The following is an 11709-nucleotide window of genomic DNA, read 5'->3' as shown; positions in this document are numbered from 1 at the left end:
AAAAATCTACTTTGTTGATTTTTTTCTGGCGTAAAAGTGTTTCCAGGTAAGATTTCGTAAAATTTTAATATAAACATTTAGACTTTGCACTTGTGAGTTTGAATGTTGTGATGATCAAATTTTTTATTGGATCTCTACAAATATATGTTTTTTAATGGGATGTTTATGACTCGTATTTCATCAATTCTTGTGATTTGGATTCATTCAACGAGACTTGAACAATGTATATATTTCATATCAGTAATTATGTGAATTATAATCAATGGTATTTTTTTTTATAGAGCAAGAGTCATAAAAGTTTTAGTATCCATTAGTACAATCTCATCCTCATCCATTATGATAATGTTTACTTTCAACATGACTTAATCTTTTTATACTTGTTAAAAATGTTTGGACTTCAACAAACCAAATAAGTATTGAATTTTTTTCTATGATGATAATATTTTGCATGTTATTTTGGCTAATATTCCAATTCCACAATGTGCAACCAAATGAAGGAAATTTGTATTCTCACAATGAATTCTTGGTCAACTAAATAGTCCCAAATTGGATTCCCTAATCATAATCTAGATTCCAAGTTCTAGAATCCCAAAGCCAGCATTATGAATGCCAATGCTTAATTTATATTCCAGCAACCAAATGGGCCTTTATCTTTTCCTGGAAGGTGGGTGGACATCTATTGAATATGATATCTCCTCCTTCTTTGTTAGCCTTCTTCCTTGACCTCTAGGTGAGTACTATAGTGGATGGTTTAGATGGCTCAAGTGATAATCACCTTGCCTTTCTTCTTTACTAGTTCTTCTTTCTCAGATTATTCTTCCTCCTTTACTTCTTCACCCTACTCATCCTCACCTTTTCCTTCAATTAACAAGAGAGGTGTACTTGATTTCAGCTTTTCTATCCTTCTCTTCCCTTTGTTGACCACCTAAGGGAGATTTATTTTAAGTTCAATCCTAGCATTTGCTTCATCATACATTCCAAAGTAAGAGGCCTTGGGATCAACTAGTTCACCAATAAGAGCTTCAGTGATATCCTTTGTCTCATCAATGTTAGCCTCATAACCAAGAGTTTTTACCCATGCAATTCTAGGCCTTATTGCTTGAATGTATACCTTGTCACTGTCCACCATGAAGCATACATCATCCTTATAGTCTTCAAATAACTTCTTCAAAATCCTAAACCTATTGTTCATTTTCTCCTTGAAAGCATCAACATAGTTGTCCATGATAATGTTGTAGTTTTTGCCCATCTCGGTAATATACTCATTGATTTGATAGAGCACATGCACATCTTTTCTCTAGACTGTGGTGCCTTTAGAAGGGAAGAACTTCTATACATAAATGAATAGGTAGGTTAACAATGAACCAAACTTACATGGATTATTCTTTGATGTTCTTAAGCTTTCCATTTTTTTGTTAAAGTTTTTCAATAATAGGTCAGCAAGGTCATATGATAAGTTGTCCTTAACCACCTTGTATGCCAAATCCATGGCTTCACATGACACATTGTTTAGTCAACTTTAACTATATATCTTAAATGTAATAACATGAATTCAAAACTTTAATTCTGCATCAGTGACATTACTAATTTTCATTCCTTGGCCATCCCATTCAGCTAAGGTTTTCTTCTCTAGTTCTACCTAACCTAGGGTTTTTGTCATTTTGGCTTTGGCTAGCATAAGGAGGCTATTGATTTGATTTCTTTGTTTTTAGAATTGGTTGTTCTAGCCATAGCTTCCCATTATGCACCTGACTAAGAATAAACTTAATCCATTTGATTTCAAATTCATGGGACATGTGTAGGATATGTGTCAACCCTTTGGTTTCTAGATGTTGATTTTTAAGTTTTAAGATTCCATTCACACATAGCTAACTTAGGGCATCATACATTTCTATGTAACACCCCGCCAAGGGACCCAAAAGAATTAACCTAAAGTTTTGCTAAGTTTGCTAAACATTTTTTTTTTTTTAAAAACAAGAAAGATAAATCATTCACATCAATCACATAGTAGTGGAAGCAATAACATACAATCAATTGTAAACATACCTAATAGGTTACATTCCTTAAGGATCCCAAGACATTGAGTCACATTTAAATTTAATTAATTCCAAGTCTAACAACTACCACATCCACCTAAATGAATAATGAGAAAATCCAAAGTCCATATTATACATTTGTTCTGAATGCCTCTTGGCAAATTAATTCAGAATGCTCAATCATCCACTGTACATGTCATAGGGTATGAAAGGCTAAAAGAATATACATAAGTAGAAATAAAGATACATCATCCTCCAGGAATCCATGATACAAAGTACAATAAAATAAATGAAACCATATACCATACATGATACATCCATCCATCATAAAAGATATAAACATCCAACATGAAATACAACTATCCATCTATCATAAAACAAAACTAATCTAAGTGTGTGGTTCCTCCCAACCATCTATAGCATCATTAGACCATCATGGGTCCTAGCCATCCCCACGCATAACATCCCAAATCACCGAAGAGATCATCGGTACTATAGTAATAGGGACATCACTCCTAAAACATACTACATCATATGCATAAAGAAATCTAACATACTAGAATAAAGCATAGTAAACAACATCATCTGTACATGATAAACAAGCATACCAAGAAGCTCCAACCACGGTAGCAATAGATAGATCTCAAATGGTAAGAGTGAAAAGCACTACCACCCGACCGTGTGGAACCGAAGTGGTCCACTCCCACCGCGCTGAGGAGATAGTCTCATGTCCCAAATAGGATATCAAATCACATAATCACAAGTACTCTCTAAGTCTAGGAAATCCTAAAAGTATACTAACTCAAAGGTTCCAACACATAGATCGACATCTAGACCCAGAGGCACCACAAAGACACACATAGGAAATCTACCATGTAAGTGGGAAAGTGTCATCGCAGAAGTCATGTAGAAGTTACCATAGCAATCCCTTAGGAATCTCGGGTCCCTAGTGATCCCTGCGGCCACTAGTATTCTCTCATATTGATGAGGCATACTATGGAATGCAAGGTCATAACCAGACATTTTCTCTACCCCATCCTAGCCTGTACTAGCACTCAAGGCATGGGAGAGAACATACAATTATCTTATTAAGTTCATTTTAATCTCCATTTAGTGTAAATGTTTTCACTTATTAAAACAACTTACAATGAGTTACCCTGGTAGCCACTTAGGGCCCTGGCCCCCATTGCAAGCCACTTCCTGACATTACACATAGATAACCTACCCTAGGCTCATGAAATCACAAATATCGAAATCACCTCAGCCCTATACAAGCGACTGGAAAGCATCACAAGTATAATCCACAATAACCACATCAGTTCTCCACGAGCAATTGGAAAGCATCAAATAATAATCATAATGATCACAACAGTTCTCTATCAGCAACTGAAGGCATCCATGATAAATCACAATATCCAATGGTTCTCCAACGAGCAACCAGAAAGTATCTCAATAATAAATCACAATATTGATCGAAGACTCCAAAATGGTCAAGTCAAACATGTCACAACATGACATCATCAAGAGAAAATCATCTAAAGCATCTCAGTCCTCTCAAAGTGACTAGAAGACAAATCAAATATAATTGATCGATGACTCAAAAATGGTTAAGTGAGGTATCACATAAACATACACCTCAGCTTCACACAAGAAGACTGGAAAGCAAGAACAATCAGTAAATACATCTCTCATAGAGCATATCACATATCAACATGGTTGGGTTTAAAAAGATCGAGAACAAATCATCATAACATCACAATCGCATAACCCCCGAGCCTCTGGTAACAACCTAAACTGGGCAACACTAGAACAAACCCCAAAACATAGACAATAGAATAGTCACATAGAAAACAAAATCATCACATAGTTAGGTATGAATGATAATACATTATTGAGTTAATGTAAGGTTTAAAGTTCCAATTTTAGGTATGTCTCAAGTAATAAGTTTTCGCAATTAGTCCTTACAGTTAACCCATTGCTATATTTAAATGATTGCACAATTACCCTATAAACAATCTAAGGATAATCTTTTATTTATTAAGTTATAAAAATGATCCTTGATGATTTTAAATAAAATAATTACGAATTTATTAAAATCATTATTTATAAATTTTTAACATAATTAATTAAACTCTCGTTAATAACTTCCATCAAATTCTATAATTTTATATAATAATACCCATTTATTAATTAACTTTAACTCAATTAATTTTAATTAAATTAATTAATAATCATTGATCTAAATTCTTATATTAATATCTTCTGTAATTATTAATTTATTAAGATTTAAAAAAAAAAATTATTAACAAATTAATATTTACAACAACTATATTAAAATGCATTAATATTTAAATTATTAAATATTAATAAAGATCATTCATAAAATATTATTAAATGACATTTATTAAATAAGTATTCATTAATTAATTAATAAATATTAATAAACTATTAATAAACTTTATTAATAAACATTTAAAATAATAATTAAAATATATTTAAAACTTTTAACAAATTACTTGAATTAAAACATTATTAAAAGTTTATTAAAAAAAACTTTAAACGCATCTCAATTTTATTTAAATATTAATAAAAGTTTATATAAAAAGAAACTTTTAAATATCTTAAATGCAAGTTTATAAGAAAACTTATACGTATCTTACAAAAAATTAAAATACTAATAAAATCTTTTTAAACTTTTAACAAATGTTGATAATTAAAAATAACTAAAAGGCTTTTTACAAAACACATATTAATATGTATCTAATGTACGCCGACAACCTCTTTGTTAACTCCATCGCAAGCGCAGTGTACTGTGATTTCACAGGCCACCAGTTTTAAATATGAAAAGAAAGTAAGTTGTGGCGTAAGTTTTATTTGTTATTTCTTTATTATTATAATATATATATTTTTTAATATCAAAACAATCTTCCCCCAACATGTGTAAAACTTATTTATTATAAATACTTTCAAATCCATTCTCTTTCATAAAAATGTGTGTTTTGTTTTATTTTTAAGTTTCTATAATAATAATTTGAATAAATAATAATTTTTTTAATTTTAATTTTTAAATTTAATTAATTTTATTTTCACTTTTAAAATATTATCAAATATAATGTGATAGAGGAAATATCAACCATTCAAGTTTCTAATTTCTTATTTTCTTTTCCTAGATTTCAAACCCTCCCTGTTTTAAGTAAAATTTCATTTTTCCTATGGACGAAGTTTCAAATTGATTTATTTTTCCAATTCTTATATACAGATGAAATACGACATAATATCATAGGGCTCATAACAAGAGAGCGAATGATTCATTCAAAAATACCCAGAAATTCTTTTTTTACAATCACGAAGAAGACATGAAAAGATAATTGCATAATTAATCAATGGTCAAAGCACAAGACCCTACCTGAGCTTGATGCTAATACACAATCCCCGAAAACTGTGAAAGAATTTGTTCATCTTCAAGAACCTTTCTCTGAAAATTCTCTTAAAATTCTCCTTCTAAAATTTGCTTCAAAATTTCGCATCTAAAATTTATCTCTTCAAAATTGCTCTCCCAAAATTCGTGTCTCCAAAATTTGTTCCCAAAATTCGTGTTCAAAACAATCCCCCCCTCCTTGAAAATGAACCCTCCAGTAATAATAAGGAGTTCTCCCTCCTTAAATCGAGGAACCAACTATATGTTCACCCGGAATAACTCCGTGCTTACAAGACTCAACTCCAAATTTAGCTTTTATTAATCTTTCTTTTATCTTTTCATGCATGTTAACTAGATTATTAAATAACTTCATTTAATTTTTCCTCTTGACTTCTATTTTTAATCTTTATTAATTTAATCTCATGCACACTTTATTAATTAAAATATCTCTATTATTTTCACTTATTTTATCTTTTTAATTAATTTCTTTTATTTTAAACTCATGCACTCATCATGCAATGTAGAATCTTTTTAATAATTTAATATATTTACCACTTCTTAATTCATTTTAGAAACTTAATTGATAAAATATTTATTAATTCAATTAATAATAATATTTAGCATTTATTTAAAAATGAGCTCTAAATATTTTATTATTAAATTAAATAAATATTATTACGTTCTAAATTTATCTTTGAACTTTTATCTCCAATTTTAATTCTTTTATTTAATTAATTTCTCAATTAATTAAATATTAAAGATATCATATTAATTCTCTATTAAATTAAATCATTAATTAATCTTTTTAATTAGACTTAATTAATAAAAATACATCAAGGACTCATAAAGCAACATATGAAAACCCATCATAGAAAAACACATACTAAATCAAACAAAAGGGTTAGAATCATGAAATGACATCATTTGATGCAGTCGGAGGGTACTTAACTCAGATACTTGTCCTAATTATCAATTAGGACAATTGGCTAAAGGGTTTAGGATTTGGACTTAAGAATTTATTGAAATGTCCCTTTTCTGATTTTGTATGATATTTCCAATCTTTAATCAGATCTTTAAGATCAAACAACTAATATCACAAAGATCCTCCAAATTTCTCAAGAAACCCCAAATCGGGTATGCCAGAAATGGTGCCAAAAGCTTCACAGCTTCACCTATTATTAATAAATCTGAAAATGACCATTTTTACAGATTTTTCAGCAGCATAACAGCCTACAAAATGACATTTTCAGATCTATATAGCCTTTACACAACAGCTCACAAATGTAGGACAAAAACTATGCTCATCGGGCTCCCGAAATTAACACAAAAATGCCCGAAAACACCACAAAAACACTAATAAACTATCTCAGAAGTTTAATCATGTCCCAATACATATATTCAGCTCTATTTTAACAGCTTAAAGTCTGAAATACAGCAACAACCAAAACTGATATGAAATGCTCAACTGAAAACACCAAACTCATGCAAAAAACACACCCAAAAATCCACAAATCTACACTGTTCAGCACAAAGGAAAACTCTGTATGAGCATGCACATGGAATGGCTTCAAACTCCTATCCTTAGCCTTCCTAGAAATCTGCAAACTCCCGTTCTTGGGTCTCCCTGGAAACCTGCAAACTCTCGTTCTTGGGTCTCCTTCTCCATAGGTTTGGCAGCCTTTGAAGAATAACAAAGAATGAGCAAAAATCAAGTTCTCCTCCCTGCCCAAAATGCCTCCAAACCCCTTAAAAGAGGCCATAACTGTAACTCACATCCAAGAGAGGTTAATGTAACATATTTTAATAATAATTTCATTTATTAGTCCAACGGTTTCCAAAGATTAACCCCCCTTTTTCCGAAACTTCACTTTCTTGGGCCTGCCTGTCTTAGCAAAGATTATTATTTTTTTATTATTTGAAAAGGGGACATGACAAGTCCTCCCCTCCCCAAATATTGCTTTTCCTCAAGCAATGGCTGAACAATAAACCAATCAATCCACCTGGATCCCAAATGTAGTCATGAACTATACTACTACCAATTAACACAGGCTCCAGCAATATCCTCTGCAATATGACCAAGAGGAATCCATAATCAAACTGAAAATTATAGCTCAACCAAACTCCAAAATCACCACCACCATAGTCAAAAACCCATGAGACACAAACTCTTAGAACATCAGAACCCAAGTAAAGTGGACAAATCAAACTGCCAACACAATAAATACCATCAACGCATCCCACTGGCCTATATGAAATGTACAATCCAACTCTGCAACAATGGTGAATGCTATCATATGAAACTATACCAAGCATGGAGAATCCACACACTGTACAACTCCTGCAATCAACACAACTCTGTAGATCATCAGCCACTATCTCATAACCATAACTCCCATGCACCCCTGATGGTGAAAAGCCATCACAAGATGAACAACAAGAAATGGAACCCAAACCAAATTTTCCTACCATCAACTCCTCAACACAAGGATCAATTGCTAACTGATGTACATACCCTGCTGAAGCATCACTCCAAAACTCCTGCTCTAAGTCATGTATTATCAAGCTATCAACTGCAGGACCTATCACCATGTCGTGCCCATCACAACTCTCATCCCGAGGCATCAAACTATTCCATAACTGATGATAAGCACTAGGAACCAAAGTACATCTCTGTATCATAATCTCATTAACATGGTCATCAAAGGTAAATTGATGAGCGTACCTCACAGTGTAATGCCGATAGAATGCGCCAATCTCAGTCAGTGGCTCAGACTATAATCCAGATGAAACTAACTGCAATTGATCATTAACCATGTTGGAATTGACAACTATCTCTGAAGATATCACCAAGGGAGTAGTATTACTAATAGGAACCATGCCAACTGTCGACTCACCAACATCACACATGCTATTTGATACATCTCTAGTCTCTATGCCATCAGTACTAGAGGCCACCACCATGTCAGGCATACAACAATCTGCTACAAAACCCAACTCAACTGAACCTGACTCTAGTGGGAATGAACCTGATATGCCAATGTTAGTATCAAGGATGGATGCATCCCCATCTCCACTGTCTCTGAAAATCTCGGCCATGGACATCCTTGGATCACCAAACACCATAGCTTGTGACTGTATAGAATTAGGTAAAGACTGTAGCCACTCTAACTCCATGGTCGCCTTAGCCAAATGAAACTGTGACTCCTTGAAAGCCAATTGTGTACTCTCAAGAATCTCAGAAGTCACCTCAATTTGCTCAGTAAGCTCACTCACCTCATCTTCCTTGGCCAACAATGCATCATATGCTGTACTACCCCACTCCATAAGATAATCTCTGTCAGCTACCAACTGCATATAATTCTATCTCAAAATCTAAATAGCCTCCCATAAAGAGTGGATCTCTGTCAAGGAAAGATAACTGCCTTCCTGCTCATCACTAGTAGGAGAACCCCATCCATAAACTGCTAACAACTGACGAGCAGCATCAAAATGCTAGCAAGTGATAGAAATGTCTCGGTCACCTACTCTTAACTGATTAGGCACATGATGAAACTGGCTTGACTGTCTCCTACAAACCTCCTCTGATGCACTGTCTAAAGGAGTATCCTCAAAGCCACTAGTCTCTAGAGTATTACAATCCATACCCTATGAATTAAATCTAAAGCTCATATCAACATACGGAGTATCAAAAACATTAGCACTACTGTCCAACTCCTCTGTACCCAAGGAAACTAAGTCTTCAAAACTGCCCACTACATCCTCCTGGATGTCATCAATACCAATATGATCCTGGGACTCATCTGTACACACTGCCAAATATGAAATATCATCAACACATTCCAGTAAGTATGGTCGACTAGATATATGAACAAAGCCCAACATCGGTGTATAAAAACTAATACAAACATCGGATAAGCTCCTGGCACAAGAAAAGACAACACCATGCAATCTGCTAATCAAATTTATGGTAGCACCCAAACAATCACTGCTACCAAAAACTGTCAATATTTACAGTCAACTGAACCCCAAATGCCAATATAAGAATCTCGAGTCCATATCTGTAAACTAGAATTAGCTGGTAACTCAAGTAAAATTCTGACTTGAGTAATATGACCAATACCAACTAACTCCACATACCTGTCATGATGAGATAATGTAGTGACAATACTGTCTTCACACACCTTCAGCTGGAGGAATAAATCATGTGAAGTACTACTAGCCTCAACCTCATGTGATGAAGCATCTAACTATGCCTGGTACTCTCTCTCAGAAAAGTCATGAATGCTCAATGTCTGCTCATCTACACCAGGTATCTCACCATCATGCACAACAACATCCTCATAATCATCATCCTTGAGGTCAAATCTATCTATCACTCTTTGACTAAAATCATCAAATGTAGTTACCTGATCATGACCTTGAGTAGTCATTCCATGATACCACCAATCATAGGCTGCATCTTCCAAGTGTAGACTTGCAATTTGAACAATATCACTCTCCTTCATGGGGTCAAGTGTGAAGAAGGTCTGTAATTTTTGTAGCCATGCTCTAGCTGAAATTTTATTTGTTTCATCAAAAGTAGGTGCTATAAACTTGCTTATTTTATTTTTGAGCTCTCTTCCACTTATGTCATGCTCCCTTCTGTACTCTTTCTTGGGCATCAAAGTGTTCATCATATCCACATATTCTCTAAAAGGAATTGAACTACGAAAGTCATCATCTAAGCCATTATAAGTAGCTCTTAATGTAATCAAGTTACCTGTAACCACTTCCATAGGATTAATGGTTGGATTTGGTATTAGTGGCTCATTTGTAGGCAAGAAAATAGTTTTGGTTGATTTAGATGGTGTGGATTTCAGATTTCTTGGCTCCTCTAAAGTGCTCCCTTTCTCATTAATAGATGCAACTCCTTGTAGTTTTTCTGTCAATATTCGCAAAGCCTCTCTAGTTTCTGCCAAACTATCCACTATTTGCTTCTGATTATTTTGGATGTCTTGGAAGAATTTATTTGCCATCTCATCTGGATCAGCCATACTTTTCCCTTCCTTGGATTTTGTACTTTTACTTTCAACTGGAGGTTTGATCAAAATTTCTTTATTCTTTTCTCGTTGCAACTTCTACAATCCCTCAGGCTGGCAAGATCATGGCTCTGATACCATTGAAATGTCCCTTTTCTGATTTTGTATGATATTTCCAATCTTTAATCAGATCTTTAAGATCAAACAACTAACATCACAAAGATCCTCCAAATTTCTCAAGAAACCCCAAATCGGGTATACCAGAAATGGTGCCAAAAGCTTCATAGCTTCACCTATTATTAATAAATCTAAAAATGGCCATTTTTACAAATTTTTCAGCAGCATAACAGCCTACAAAATGACATTTCTATATCTATATAGCCTTTACACAACAGCTCACAAATGTAGGACAAAAACTATGCTCAACGAGCTCCAGAAATTAACACAAAAATGCCCGGAAACACCATAAAAACACTAATAAACTATCTCAGAAGTTTAATCATGTCCCAATACATATATTCAGCTCTATTTTAATAGCTTAAAGTCTGAAATACAGCAGCAACCAAAACTGATATGAAATGCTCAACTGAAAACACCAAACTCATGCAAAAAACACACCCAAAACTCCACAAATCTACACTGTTCAACACAAAGGCAAACTCTGTATGAGCATGCACATGGAATGGCTTCAAACTCCCATCCTTAGCCTTCCTAGAAACCTGCAAACTCCCATTCTTGGGTCTCCCTGGAAACCTGCAAACTCCCGTTCTTGGGTCTCCTTCTCCACAGGTTTGGCAGCCTCTGAAGAATAACAAAGAATGAGCAAAAATCAAGTTCTCCTCCCTGCCCAAAATGCCTCCAAACCCCTTAAAAGAGGCCATAACTGTAACTCACATCTAAGAGAGGTTAATGAAACATATTTTAATAATAATTTCATTTATTAGTCCAACGGTTTCCAAAGATTAACCCCCCTTTTTTCGAAACTTCACTTTCTTGGGCCTGCCTGTCTTAGCAAAGATTATTATTTTTTTATTATTTAAAAAGGGGACATGACATTTATCTCCCCTCTCTTACCATTGAGATAATGCGATAGGGTATGCTCATCCTGGCAATTCATGGAAGTCGATACCCGGTACCTGCAACCTACATAGAATTCATGCATGTACAAACACAATATTCTAAGCTAACCAGGTAATGGTAGGAAGTGGTGCATCATATAGATCCCGACTAGCAGTGA

Source organism: Cupressus sempervirens, chromosome 3 (genome assembly GCF_028749045.1).
Source record: "Cupressus sempervirens isolate cs-2001-9-10 chromosome 3, ASM2874904v1, whole genome shotgun sequence".
Taxonomy (NCBI): domain Eukaryota; kingdom Viridiplantae; phylum Streptophyta; class Pinopsida; order Cupressales; family Cupressaceae; genus Cupressus; species Cupressus sempervirens.
This window is presented reverse-complemented; position numbering follows the sequence as displayed.